This window comes from Lactuca virosa, chromosome 7 (assembly GCF_052849685.1).
Source record: "Lactuca virosa cultivar CGN04683 chromosome 7, Lactuca_virosa_CGN04683_v6, whole genome shotgun sequence".
Classification (NCBI taxonomy): Eukaryota; Viridiplantae; Streptophyta; class Magnoliopsida; order Asterales; family Asteraceae; genus Lactuca; species Lactuca virosa.
The window spans coordinates 213,865,711-213,881,671 of record NC_136432.1 but is presented as its reverse complement, the minus strand read 5'-3'; positions in this window follow the sequence as shown (position 1 = coordinate 213,881,671).

Here is a 15,961-nt window from a genome sequence, read left to right as displayed (position 1 = left end):
ATTGACAGCAGCAGCAGCGCCAGCTCCAGTGACCCTGCGGATCACGGATGGCCGATAGGGCAAGACAGATGCTCCAGTGGTGAGGAGTCGAGCCTTCCAGTTGACCGTCGAGGAGGCGCGTGTTGTACCATATATGGTGACGAGTATCTTCTCCCTAACTCTTATTTCATGTCGGTTATGATATTTATGTACTGTGTTTATCTGTTATATTTAGGATCGTTCCATGTGAACGTCATCTTAGTTCAAGGTTTATTTGACCCGGAGACTACCCGATCGTTTATCTATCTTGCCCTTAGTAAGAGGTTTTCTGAGACTTCGGGGATGTTGGATAATCCCTTAGAGGTTGAGATTGCTGACGAACGATCTGTCCGAGCATCATAGGTTTTCATAGATTGCGTGTTGAGGTTATATGACGAGCGTTACCTCGTAGATTTGGTTCCCATTCCGGTATGTGGGAACAAGGTTATCATAGGCATGGACTGGTTGAGCCCTAATGGGGCGGTGATCGACTGTGCGCAGCAGCTGGTGCGTATCAGGACCCCAAGTGGGGGAAAGCTGATAATTCAGGGCGAGAGGCCGCATCGAGGACCAGCTTTGTGCTCAGCAGCGAGGGCTAGGAACTACCTTCTGTAGGGTTACGCAGGATACATCGCCTACGTTATAGACACCCAGGAACCGGGTAGGGCGACTGTGAGCGATGTGCCAGTGGTGCGAGAATACCCGGACGTATTTCCATAGGAGCTGCCTGGGATACCTCCGGAGAGGCAAGTGGAGTTGCATGAGTTGTCTACACAAGGGATTTATCAGGCCGAGCAGTTCGCCTTGGGGAGCCCCGATCCTGTTTGTGAAGAAGAAGGACGAGTCGCATCAGATGTGTATAGACTACCGGGAGCTGAACAAGGTAACGGTGAAGAACCGTTAGCCACTCCCGATGATTGATAATCTTTTCGACCAGCTACAGGGAGCATCTTGGTTTTCCATGATTGATTTGTGCTCAGGCTACCACCAGATGTGATTCGTAGATGAGGATGTACATTAGACTACTTTTCGGACTCGCTATGGCCATTACGAGTTTGTGGTGATGCCCTTCAGGCTCACTAGTGCTCCTGTTGCGTTCATGGACCTCATGAACCGCGTGTGCAGACCGATGTTGGATCATTCGGTGATAGTTTTCATTGACGACATCTTGGTTTACTCGAAGAGGCAGGAGTAGCACGAGGAGCACTTACGAGAGGTGTTGGATACCCTAAGAAGGGAGAGCTTGTACGCCAAGTTCTCCAAGTGCGAGTTCTAGTTGCGCGAGGTGCAGTTTCTGGGGCACCTTGTCAACCATAATGATATTTTGGTTGACCCGGCCAAGGTGGAGGCCGTGATGAGATGGGAGGTTCCGAAGTCTCCATCTGAGATTCGGAGTTTCCTAGGGTTAGCAGGCTATTGCAAGAGGTTCATTCAGGACTTCTCCAAGATAGCAGTACCTTTGACCTGACTGACGAAGAAGGCCGTCGTATTTTGCTAGGGGCCCGAGCAGCAGGAAGCGTTTAAGACTTTGAGGCAGAAGTTGTGTGAGGCGCCAATCTTAGCCCTGCCTGAGGGCGTGGAGGATTTTGTAGTATACTGCGATGCATCCATTTCGGTATTGGGCGCAGTATTAATGCAAAGAGGGCACGTCATCACCTACGCCTCGAGGCAACTGAAGCCTCATGAGGCGAACTACCCAACGCATGATTTGGAGTTGGGGGCGGTTGTCTTCGCCCTCAAGATTTGGCGACATTACCTCTATGGGGTCTGTTGTACCATTTACACGAATCACAAGAGTCTGAGGTACCTCATGGATCAGCCGAATCTGAACATGAGGCAGCGTCGGTGGCTAGATGTGATGAAGGATTACGACTGTGAGATACTCTACCACTCGGGGAAAGGCCAATATTGTGGTTGATGCTCTTAGCCGCAAGGCAGTCCCGATCAGAGAAATTTGCTTACGGATAACAGTAGTGACTCCACTTTTGGAGTAGATCCGAGAGGCCCAGAAGGAGGCTATGAAGGAGGAACATCGGAAGAGCGAGAGAATTGTGGGTCAGGTTTCCTCCTTCGACTATGATAGTCGTGGGTTGTTGACACTACACTGACGCACAAATCCATATCATGGAGGCGTGCGCTAGGTTTTGATGGAGGAGGCGCACAAATCCAGGTTTTCTATTCATCCCGGGGCGACGAATATGTACATAGATCTTCGTCCTGATTACTGGTGGCCTTGCATGAAGCGGGATGTAGCCTGGTACATAGAGAGATGCCTGACCTGCAGGAAGGTCAAGGCCGAGCACCAGAGGCCTCACAGCAAGACGCAGCCGTTGGATATCCCCATGTGGAAGTGGGAAGATATTACTATGGATTTCATCACAAAGCTTCCCAGGACCGTACGAGGGGTGGATTCGATTTGGGTCATCGTGGATCGGTTGACCAAGAGTGCTCACTTCATACCAATCCAGGAGAGCATCTCGATCGAGAAACTGGTTGATATCTACATCAGAGAGGTGGTAGCTCGACACAGAGAGCTAGTTTCCGTGATCTCTGACAGTGACGTGCGATTCACTTCCAGATTTTGGAAGAAATTCCATGACGAGTTGGGTACTCGTCTGCATTTTAGCACGACTTTCCACCCCCAGACGGATGGTCAGAGTGAGCGAAATATCGAGACCTTGGAGGATATGTTACGAGCCTGCGTATTGGACTTCGGTGGTAGCTGGGATACCTACCTTCCCTTGGCAGATTTTTCCTACAATAATAGCTACCACAAGAGTGTCGACCGTCCTCCCTTCGAGATTTTATATGGGAGGAAGTGCAGAACCCCGATATGCTGGTGTGAGGTTAGGCAGAGGGTCATGAGGAGTACTGAGGTGGTACTCAATATGACAGAGAGGATCCAACAGGTCCGGAGCAGGCTTCGGACTGCTCAAAGTCGGCAGAAGAGCTATGTTGACAAGCGCCTATCGGACCTAGAGTTTCAGGTGGGAGATAGGGTTCACCTGAAGGTGTCACCTTGGAAATGTGTCATCCGATTCAGGAAGCAGGGCAAGTTGGGCCCTAGATACATTGGTCCTTTCAGGGTTGCAGCCCGGGTGGGCAAAGTAGCTTATAGAATGGATCTGCCAGCCGAGATTAGTCAGATCCACAATACCTTTCATGTCTCCCAGTTGCGGAAATGCATGTTATATGACTTCGCGATGGTGCCTCTAGAGGATATTCAGGTTGACGACAGCCTAAACTACATCGAGCGACTCGTAGCCATCCTCGACAGAAAGACAAAGGACCTGAGGAACAAGAAGGTCGAGTTGGTGAAGGTGTAATGGCAGCACCGCAATGGCTCAGAATGGACTTGGGAGCCAGAGGACGTGATGAGGGAGCACTACCCCGAGTTTTTTCCATATATAGCAGCAGACTTCGAGGACGAAGTCTAAAATAAGTGGGGGATATTTGTAACGCCCGGTTCCTGGTACATATTTTAAATAAGAATTATGCATATTTACAAAGGGACTCGACGAGTTGGAGGCCCCAAACTCGTCGAGTAGGAATTGGATATGTGGACGTAGGACTTGAAGTCTACTCGATGAGTCGAGGAGCCTCGACTCGACGAGTAGGCCTGCCAGAGTGAAACCCTAATTTTCAGGGTTTGCACCCTATTTAAACACCTTAACACCCCCACTATGGCCTCCCTCATCGCCTCCCTTAGTCCAGAAAACCCTAATTCGAAACCCTAACCCATTTTGAGTGTTCTTGAGCCATTTTGTATGTTTTTGGGTGGTTTTGAATCTTGAGAAAGAAGAAGAATCTTGGAGGTTCAAGAGGAAGCAAGTAGATCCAGAGGTTGTGTTCCATTTCCAACACTTTTGAGGTATAAAGCTCATACCTTGATCATTCATCTACTAGATTTCTTCTTGGAGTAGTTTAGAGCTTTAAGGAGCCATTTTTGGAACCATTCATGGATGCAAGCATGTTTTGGGGTTTAGATTTTAGATCTAGAGTCTTTGAGGGACTCCATGGCATAAAGGTGCCAACTTTATGGCCACAGGAGTCCCATGCATCTTATGGACCACTTTTTATGGTTTTTTGAGCTAAATAGCCCATGGATGAACGTAGAGTTTGTAACTTTACGTGTTATATCGACCCTAAGAGTCCAGATCCATGTTCTGAATAAGCTAAGCCCGACCGAGATCGACTATATAGTTTTGGATCATGGGGGACTCGACAAGTCGTTCTAAGGACTCGGCGAGTCGGATAATGGTTTCCCCCAACCTTCTTTGTTATTTAGCAACTGTTGAGTCTTGAAGATGACTCAGCCAGTTAGACGTGTTTTGGAGTTAAAGATTAAGAATTCGATGAGTCCAAGGATGAACTCGCCGAGTCAATGAGCAAATGTCCCGACTATATGAAGGGGAACTCGATGAGTCCAAGGAAGGACTCGACGAGTTCAAATGGAAAGTCCCGATTCTGTCATAAGGAGAAACTCTGCGAGTTAGAGGGTAACTCGATGAGTCAGATTGCGAATTCGAGGTTCTCTGAATTATGGAACTCAATGAGTTGATGGACCAACTCGGCGAGTTGACTCAACCAGAGTGTTGACTTTGACTTTGACCTTGACCATTACCCAAGATTGACCCTTAAAGGGGATATGAATATGAATAAGTGACTAAAGGAGACTGTTATGTGTAGGAGTTTGAGGAGAGTCGATCCCAGCACCGATGACATTTTGGTTACTACACGACATTGAGGTGAGTTACCTTCCAGTAGAAGTGGGTCTAAGGCCACAATGTCGGCCCACTAGTAGGAATTGTTTGTTAGATTATTGTCTTTGTGATAATTGTCTGGTATGCCACTATCTGTTACGTTTTATGTGCTAGGATGATATGATATATGTGCTAGTAGTAGTAAGGGTGCAATAGTCCCCGGTTACCGGTTGAAAGATACCGAAGGGGTAGACCGTACCCATGCAAGCCTGGCAGTATGTTCATGTTATGTCATTATGTGGTAGTGGTAGGGATGAGATAGTCCCCGGTTACTTGTTGAAAGATACTGAAGGGGAGGTCATCTCCCGGTTACCGGTTGAAAGATACCGAAGGGGAGGTCAGCTCCTGGTTGCCAGTTGAAAGATACCGAAGGGGAGTCCAGCTTCCGGTTATGTCGGTCAGATACCGGTTGAAAGATACCGAGGGATAGGCATTATATGTTTATGGTATGTGGTATGATGGGGGAACTCACTAAGGTTTCTGCTTACGGTTTACAGTTTTTGTTTCAGGTCCTTCTTTTTCGAAGGGAAAGGAGCCGACACGGTAGCAGCGCGTCACACCATCATTTTCTGCACCATGATGTTCTTGGGATTGTACTCTGACATAATTATTCCATGACATGTTTTATGACATTTGACTTATGAGTTTATGGGTTTGATATGATATTGATGATGTTTTCAGTAAACGTTTTTATAAAGTACTTAATTAAAAACAAAATTTTTGGTCTTGAAATTTGGGATGTTACAAAAAGCTTTCTTACTTTCCCTTAGTTCCTTTGCTCTTCTGGCATAGTAGGTCGAGTCCTTAATCTTTAGTTTCATAGGTTTGTTAGATTTCCAGTCCCTAGAAAAGTGATTTCCAAGGTCACATTTATGGTAAATGATTTTTGGTTTGGTTGTTAGAGGTGTGAAATGAGTTTGGGAATCTGAAGATGGATTCATCAAAAGGTTTAGTCGATAAGGAGTTGGGTTTTGATGAGTTTTGGATATGGTTGATGGTTAAATTGATGAGGAGCTGGGTACGTTGATTTGTTGTTGTTCGGATAGGATTTCCGATTCTGGTTATTCTTCCATGGATAAGGATGTCAGTTGTATTTCATGGTTAACATAGCAAACTCGTGTTGGAAGGCTTGTTCTTCAAAAACCTAATCATAATTGAAGTATTTTATGAGGTTGGAACATATGACTCGTGAGGATGTGGTTCCTTCAGAAGAAAAGTTGGTGGGGGTATAACTTGTTGAACTGACAAGTGTAAGTGGCCCACATGAGATTTCCCTTAGAGTTTGTGCAACATCTGATTCATGACCTTGAAGTTCATCAAAAAGTTGAAAAAGAGCCAACCTTTTCAAGGAACCATTAATTTACAAACATTATTTGACATTACCACATCCCTTTCTTAAATTATTTATGAACTTATGGTTATTTTCAATGGGAGTTCTAGAGACTCCATGGACAGTGAGATTGTGCACCAAAATACGAAATATGTTGGAAACGACAAGAACAAATTCTCCATGAATAGTTGTCAAGATTTTATAGTCATTGACAATAGATGTTAATATTTTGTATTTGACATTTTTAGAACCTTCCAACAAATCCTTGAGGGTATCCTAGATTTCATTTTCCCTTTTGCATAATTTGATGTGTTCAAACATATATGGATGCCAAAGATCATCTATGAGAAGGCAAGATCGTCTACATATATTAAGAGTTGTAAGTGGAGCATTGACAAATGCTTCTTGTCCAAGAAGTTGAGTAGCTACAACTCTTACTGATGTGACTCACGTCACAGTTCCTGCTCAACCCTGTCGTGACTTAAGGTTTTTACCAATACATTTTACTCAAAATTATAAAGTCTTCAGCTGATTGATCCTGAAAACGGGTATTACAAGTTATCATTGTTATTCATGGGACTAACGACTTGATTGGGTATTTGATTCCAAATTGTAATGACTAGGCAAGGTTAATGTGGTCACATCGTCACCTTTTTGATAAAGACATTTTTAACCTATAAATTTTGAGTTGCCCCTACACAACCTACAAAAACATAGGGGGCCATTTAAACCAACAAACAAAAGTTCATAGGGTATTAGTTGTTGGATTAGGTGTCTAAGCCCATAACTATTATTGGTATGTACTTGACCTGAGAGTAGCATGGTCCATTTGGGTTGCATGGCATCAGAACAATTTGGATAGACTTTTGTGAGTAGAGGATGTTTATGATTTATTGATATATTATAAGTTCTAATATATTAATATGAAATCATATTATTAGTATTTATCAAGAATTAGTTTGGAATTAATTTTGTGATCAAAAGAGACTAATTAAATAAATGGGGATTGATTTGGTAAATCATTCATTCTTATAAAGTGGGCTTATGATCCATAGTTTCTTCATGTTGGGTTAAACCCATGTGGTGACTCATGGATACTCCATGGAGGTTAAAACCAATGGATCATGAGGAATGTGGAAAGTCATGAGTTACATGGTGTAACCCTAATGTGCACATTATATAATAAACCCCAAGGCTCATGAAATTGACACTAGTGGAACACAAGAGGGCAAGCCGATTTTATGAGTGCAAGTATTATTCTCTCAAGTTATTCCAATTGTTGGTGGTATTGTGTGATTCCATTTGAGGTGCAACACTTGGGGCACTAAGTTCTTAAAGGTCCAAGGCTTCCAACTACAACAAAAGGTATGTCTTCTAACTTGTTTTATTACCCAAGTATCAATGTTTTGTATGCTAGTTAGGGTAGTACCTTGGAAAGTTCAAGTTTACATGTATAATAGAGAAAACATAGATCCAAGGTATTTAGGGTTGCATTTACACCTTAGGAGTGTTAGAATGCTCAAAACCCAACAGTGGTATCAGAGCCTAGGCTTGCTTTCTCATATACTTGATGCTTATTGTTTTTCCAATGTTAAAAATGTGCCATTTTCACATCTGACTGCTCACCACGACGTGGCAGCTTTTACCACGACGTGGTGATGCACCTGTGAGCAAAATTTTGTGTTTTGGCTTGCTATTGGATGAGGATCATTACCCCAAACTATTTTCGAACCTAGAAACCTGTTTTTCAAGAGGGTAATGTTCTTGCTTGTCCAATTAAAAGATAACTGTCAAAGTTTCATGTTTTGTAATTGTTTATATGATTAATTACATGATATATGTTTGATATGAATATTCTTGTTCTTATGAGTTTAATTTAGTTCATAGACAAATTGATTATTTTTGTAAGTTATAATATTTGATCTAAATGGATTTTGATGAATTCCATAACTTGTCCTCAAGTTATGGAAAAATGAAAAGTTTTCTTTTAAAGTGATCATTAAAATCATTGTTTATGAACTTGAATAGTCTTTTTCCCATAAATGGTTTTATGAACTCCATAACTTGTCCTCAAGTTATGGATTGTCAAAAGTCTTTTCATTAAAATCTATATTAAACTCATAAGTTATGGATTCCAAAAGGTTTTGAAAGTTACAAAACTTGCCCTCAAGTTTTGGAATTTATAAATGTAAAAGTCTAACTTTTGAAACATTTAATTCCAAACCCTAGAATTTTTAAAAGTTTAAAATTCAACGCTTATACTATTATAATATTATAGGTTTAATATATATATATATATATATATATATATATATATATATATATATATATATATATATATATATATATATATAAGAATAAAGTCAGTCTTACCGTTAGTAGGCCTCATTCATGAAGCCGGTCTATAAGGGGGGTATAAGGTTATTGCCTATAAAATGACAGTTTAATGGGTGTCCACTCTCACCCACCGCTTCCTTGACCGGTGGAGGGTCGTTAGCCGAACGGGTAGGATAACACTCTAATTATCCCTTCCTTAAAAGTATAATGATAAATATAAAGCAACTAAACACTTATAAATTCCCAAATCTTAGTTACTAAGGAAAATGTGAATATGGTGCTAACCCATGAAATTGCACTTTGCAGCTTGTTAAGCCGTTAGTGGAGCGTGTGTGGTTAACCAGCACACTAATCGGGACTGAAAGTGCGTGGTAAAGGGTAGCTTGATGTTATTCATAGATCAATGGAGCGTGTGTGGTTAACCGACACATTGATTCGGTGGTTGTGACATTGGGTGTAGCAAGCTAAATTTGCATGGTTATTCACACCTTGTTTGTGATCCTCGGCATCCCAATCACAAACTTGAAGGGCACAATCGACATTTAAACATGCCATTGAATATTTCAATGAATCTCAAAGGATCTAGGAGTTTCAACTCACTTAAAACCTAAAATTCTTTTTCATTTTTTCGTGGTGAAAATTGGTAAATCGTCATTTACCTACCTTCAAATATTTTGCAGTTTGGATTACGGCATCCCTCTTCCAAATTGTAAAATATTGTGTTGGGTCCTAGCCTTAATATTTCATTTGGGTGTTATATTAAGGATTTAAATCAACTAACTTGAATTTATCCCTTGTAGATGTCTAGTTCAGACAACTATGGTCTTCTCGAATCTTTAGGAACAAGTCTTCCACATGAAGATGATATTCCACAATATCATATTTCACTTCCTCCACCTCCTCCAACTATTCTCCCTAACCCACAAGTTCGAAGACTTGAAAAGTTCAAGATCACTCAAGCCCTATTGGATAGCAAACACAAGGATGGAAAGTTTGTGTGTGCACGTGTCTTGGAGATGAAGTCACACATTGACAGGCTGAGAATGTTGGGTGTCGTGTTCCCAAGGAAGTTGGCTATTGACTGGATTCTTCAGTCACTTCCCAAGTCATATAGTGAGTTTGTTAAAGACTACTATGTGACAAACCATGACATTGATCTTACCTATTTGCTTGTTGCTGTTGAATCAACAATGATTTGGCACACTTGTTAAAGAAAATTTGATTGGAAGATCTACTTCCCAAACTTCCATGGATATTGACAATGGTATCATTGGAAGTTCAGAAAAGCATTCTCTTCCCAGTGGAAAGGGATCGGCCATGGTCAAGTCATTTGACCAAATGGTAAAGAAAAATGCTAAGTCTGAGATAGTCCAGTGTACCATTCCAAAGAGTCCATATGTTTTATTGCCCAGACAAGAGGCATTGGTTGCGAAGCTGCCGTATCTACCTGTAGAACCATGAGGATGGTAAAGTCAGAGTGTATGACTCTACTTCAGGTAAAATCGACTATCTAACTCTATTAAGTTCCTATTTGGAGATTCTTAATACATGATGTAATGCAATTATATTTTGATGTTTTGTGGAATCAAAGGAAGCTTAAAACAAGAGTAAGCTGAGTTTGATCGCGAAGAAATGGATTTCGTTCAGATGGTTCGATGATCAGATTCTTGAGCTGCTCCTTAAGAGTTATGATAGATTGCTTAGAAATATTTAGAAACATAGTTTTCATTTGTAACTGCATTGTAAGGAAAAGTTTTCCGCAATTTATAAATAAATAAAATTTTTATTTTGTTTTATTTTATATCTCCTTACAATGGCTTTTGTGAAAATTGATGTTTATGTATATTCTAGCAATGTTCGATATGGATTTGATTCTTTCGTCTGTGGTGGTGTCATAATTTACCAAATAAGGAAATATTCTCATTACCCAAGTTTCAGTTGGATAGAAACTTGGAATCATGCAACTTGTAGTGTGTGATGAGTGAGAACCTTTGTCTTTGGGAAATTAAGGCTAATTCCTTGTTCACATGTATATGTGAGTCAAGTAAAGGACTAGGGGATTGGGTACACTGGGTATGCGCTGGTCAGGTCCACCACAAAGATTGATAAGTCTATTCGTCATGATTTACTAAAGTTTAGTAAATATGGTTATACTTACAAGATTAAGTATAATTTTGAATTGTTGAAAATATTTCAATGTATAGCAGAACCAACAAGAAGAATCAAATTAGGCAGAAAGATAAAAGTTTCTCCAATCTGAAAAGATGGGAGAGTACTTTAGTATCGTGTTTTATGATCATCTTAATGATTATGTAAAACCATATGACAATTGATCCTCTAAGGACATCTTAGTTCATTTGAATGGCTAAGAAGAGGAATCATGAATTGTTGAAATGGTTAAATCAAGAAGATAGTCGTACTTCGTTCCAAAACGAGTCTTAGAGTCATACTCCAAGATTGTGCCTTGAGTGACATAATCTTAAAAAAGGTTTATAACACTCATCAAATGTAGAGTAACATGTTTCTTACTCTTGTACATTTGAAGTTGGTAGGTTGTGATGTCTTGGTAAGGACAAAGACCAACTAAGACCGATTGTGTGAAGTGTCTTTCTTGATAAGAAACCGCACTAACTCTTGAATATTTGTTTTTCAAGTAATGTTCCTTGAAAAAATGAATCTTATATGTCAAGATGTCAGTGGGAGTCTTAAAGATCTTGAAAGTTTCAAGAACTAATCTTGAGTAAACCTATTGTTAAACACTAGCACACGACTTGAGGTTTGTAACCTATCGTGTTGACATATTCTTGTTTCGGTGCCATTCCAGTTAAAGTTGACTATGTATGTGAGTTCTACGAGTTCTCAATTGTTTGCATATCAACATGGAAGCAATGGTAGGCCCTTGTGCTGCCAAGTGGCAAGAAATTAAGATTGAACAAGTTCAGTCCATATGGGTTTGGATTTGTCACTAACCTTGTCTTGTGATTATGGTTATGAAAAATTCACATGGATAGGAACACATACACCATAAAATCTAAGTGTCATAAGGTTTCTCTCGAATTCATGAAAATGATTGTGAGGAAACGCTTTCATTAAGTAGATTTTAAGGAGATAGAATTGTGATATTTGCATTCTCCAATTCAGTTATGATTACGGCATCCCTCTTCATAATTTGAATTATGAGAAATGGCAAAGGGTCTAAACATTTGAGACTTATTGCTGTAAGTTCTAAAATTGTTAAGACACATATGTGAGCTATCTAAGGAAAGGTGTATGATTTTGAGAAGACTAGATAAAGTCTTATCGAAGCATCTGGTATCAGAAATCTGAACTTTGGAAAGAAAGTCAATAATTATGGATTTCTAGAAGTCCAACCGATTTCTGGATACATGTCAAAGCTAGTGGGAGCATAAGTATTATGCTAATAATTATCATGTTAGTGAGAGTATAATTATTACGATAAGTGTTGCAAGTTAGCAATGTTAATTATAGAAAATAAAGGTTTCAATTCGCAAAGTTGCAGGGTTTGAAAAGTTGTTTTGCTATAGTTAAGGGAGAGGAATGTATACTTCATTTCAATTCTAAAAGCTTAGATTGAGATTTTAATCAAATTTAGTCAAATATATATATATATGAATGTTATGTTGGAATGGTTCAACATAAGGAAATTATATATATGGAAATGTTAATTGTGTTCTCAAAATTTGATTATGATTATGACATCCCTCTTCATAATCAAAATTATGAGAACATAGCAAATAAAAAATATTGTAGCAAAAGACTGATCAAGTATCATGTCTTTATGCTAGACATTATGAATCGTGTCCCATATGCTTTGCGTATAGGATCGATTACATATGCTACAATATTCTCGTGTCTTAAATTTTCCAAATGCCTAGCGCACTAAGAGGGAAAAAGGAATAGAACCGGATATGACTAAAGTGATTAAACAACTGTTAAGGACAATCTAAGGTTCACCAAAGACTGGTCGCTTAAGGACAGTTGGTATGAAAATGAATGGACCATATTGACATATTTTGAAGAGAGGAAACTCTTGTTCAGAAGTGATAGTCAAAATGGGAATATGGAATGTTTCCATATTGGGAGTTGAAGAATAGATGAGAAAGTTAGAAACTTTTATGCAAGAAGGATGTTCAAAGGAATGTACTTTGAATCTGAGACTTCATTTCCATGGAATTGTCCTGTAACGATATCCAAAGGAATATTTTGTAATATCATTGGTCAAGTCTCTGTGACTTTTGGCACCTAGACATTACAAAAGAATCATTGCATTATAGTTTAGAATCTAACACCTTCTAGCAGTGACAAGGATTTGGAATTCTTACACTTGCAATAAGGATTTGGAATTTTGAAATGAGCATCATTGAAATGTTTTTCAATTGATCTATTTCACAAATTAAGGACTATAGACAAACATAGTGTGCATGCTTGGTGCATGCTTGGTGCATGGCATAACTATTGTTTAGACAAACATAGTGTGCATGCTTGGAGCACGGCATGACTATGGTTTTAATTTAAGTATTAAGTTGATTATTCGAAACATTATACAATGAATAATGAGTAATCAATATGGCTCAAAATTTTTGGGGCCATATAGGATTAGTATTGTTCTTGTGTTTCACTTTGCATGTTTTGACGTCCCGAATAATTAGGTTATTCAAACCATCGACAGTCGATCATACTTTGGAAGTAGGTATTGAGGCAATACTATCATGAATGGGTATGTAGAAGTGTGTTTTGGTCATAGCACTAGTTTGCTACAGTGTTCATGAGTACTCCTGGAATAAGATTCGAGTATTGGATTTAACCCACGCTCATTTGAATCACTTAATGGATTTTATCACGAGTGATCATGAGACGATAATATCTTATATTCTTCAAACGGAGACATGTGAGTTGTAGTTGTAAGTCGGTTGCACATTGACATATGTAAACGCACCAGTAACTTGGTTTTTATAAAACATATCGTTGTGTGTAATTCGATAAGTAAGAACAAGCGAGCATTTGGGTCGAAGTTTATCCGTTCCTTTTACCCCATGTGGATAAAAACGATATATGTGGGCCCCTCGATGATTTAGTGATGACACTCCTAAGTGCTTGGCCAAGCCTGACTGATTTGAGTTGTTCAGTTAGTCGCTCGTCATAAATCGGAAATCAAGAAACAACAGATGGATAGAGAGAATGATTATAATCCATGTCTTAGTCCATATGATATCCAGAATGGAGGAATATATGATTCCTTATCTAATGGACACATCATTGACCAGGTCAAAGTTCGACAACCGCTTTTAAGAGCTACGATTGCTAGTCGGGATTTTCGAGTCATATTTGCAATAATAGTTTTAGACTTATCCAAGTGGGAGACTGTTTGATTAGATATCTAAGCTCATAACTATTGTTGATATGTACTTGACCCGAGAGTAGCATGGTCCATTTGGGTTGCATGGCATCAGAACAATTTGGATAGCTTTTGTGAGAAGATGATATTTATGGTTTATTAATATATTATAAGTTCTAATATATTAATATGAATTATTTAATTAGTATTGATCAGGAATTAGTTTGGAATTAATTTGTGATCAAAAGAGACTAATTAAATAAATGGGGATTGATTTGGTAAATCATTCATTCTTATATAGTGGGCTTATGATCCATAGTTCTTCATGTTGGGCTAAACCCATGTGGTTACCCATGGATACTCCATGGAGGTTAAAACCCATGGATCATGAAGAATATGGAAAGGCATGAGTTACATGGTGTAACCCTAATGTGCACACTATATAAAGGAGCCTCATCCAATCAAAATCGGCACTTAAGTAATACAAGTGAGGGCTAGCCGATTTTGGTGCATAATAATCTTCTCTCAAGTTATTTCAATTGTTGGTGGTGTTGTGTGAACCATTTGAGGTGCAACACTTGGGGCACTAAGCTCTTGAAAGGTATAAGGAATCAAGCTACAACAAAAGGTATGTCATTCAACTATATTTTGTGTTGTATATACTCCATAATATGCTAGTTAGGATGATACCTTGGAAAATTGATATTTGCATGTATAATAGAGAAAAAAATAGATCCAAAGTATATAGTGTGACATCCCCTTTTTCATGTCCAGAAAATACCGATTTTGTTTATGCTTTATAAAAATCAGAGTACTTCTTTTAATAAAAATGTTGCGGAATTAGTTCCTAGTAAAACATGATAAATACATTATCAAAGCATTTCCGAGGAAATGTATTTTTATTCATTTTAAAAGATTTGGGATGTCATCGTCAATACAGAAACATAAGAATAAACAGAACTTACATTCATTTACACTAGTGATCTACATCTCTTTTAAATCTCTCAGTGTAAAGTAGCTTCATAATGACACCTGTGATACAAATAAGCTTGAGTGGGTCAGGTTGGGAAACCTGGTGAGTACATATGGTTTTCAACCCATAATAATATAATTATTATGTTTAAACATCAAACAATCAACCCAATTGCCCATCCCCATTATCTTCTTTACTCTTAAGGATCTACCCTAAGATTCAACTATTCCTCGTTCATTAATTCCTAAGGATCATCCTAAGGAATCGGCACGAAATCCATCATTTTCAGGGTTTACTCAACAGGCACTAAGTCGCATAGTCGCCAGGGTTTATACAACAGGCACTAAGTCGTATAGTCGCCAGGGTTTATACAACAGGGTACATCTGATTGACACGCAGTTCAAAACATCTGGTGAACACGTAGTTCAAAACATCTGGTGAACACGTAGTTTAAAACGTATGGTGAACACTTAGTTCAAAACATATGGTGAACACTTAGTTCAAAAATACCTAGTGAATACGTAGTTCAAAAACACCTACAAGTTACGAGCCTGCTAGTGTTCCACTAGACTGTCTAGAATAGTCTGTGGTCGTCATCTATACTCCGCTAGATGAATAGATCATCAATAACATCGAGGTCTCTCATTATTTTATTTTATCACACAGCAACTATTACATCTACCCATGTTTTACCCAACACATTTTGTAGATATAAAATACATATACAGTTTAAATCATTTAAAACATGTATAAAATCATTCATCCAACATAGATAGCAAGTATACAGATAATATGCACACATAGCACATAATTTATATAAAATACTTTATATCTATGTGTAAGATGAAAGTAACTATGCACTCACTTGAAAAGGTGGTGATTCTGAACTCAAACAACGCTTCGCTTCTTAAAAATAATTTCCTTCGACGAAACCTAGTATTATTACCACTAGAGTTTAGTCTATTATTCGCCGAGACTAATTAATAGTCTAGCTATTATTACTATTATATAAGCGTTAAAAAATACTTATATAACCCATAATAATAGCCCAAGTACTTATTATAAGTTCCTAATAACGTTACTATAATTAAATAAAAGCTATATTAAAAATAGCGTAGGCGTAGCTCACTTACAGCGGGTTTTATAGAAAACCGGGCTTTGCTTGGAGCAGCGCTCCCGAGCCA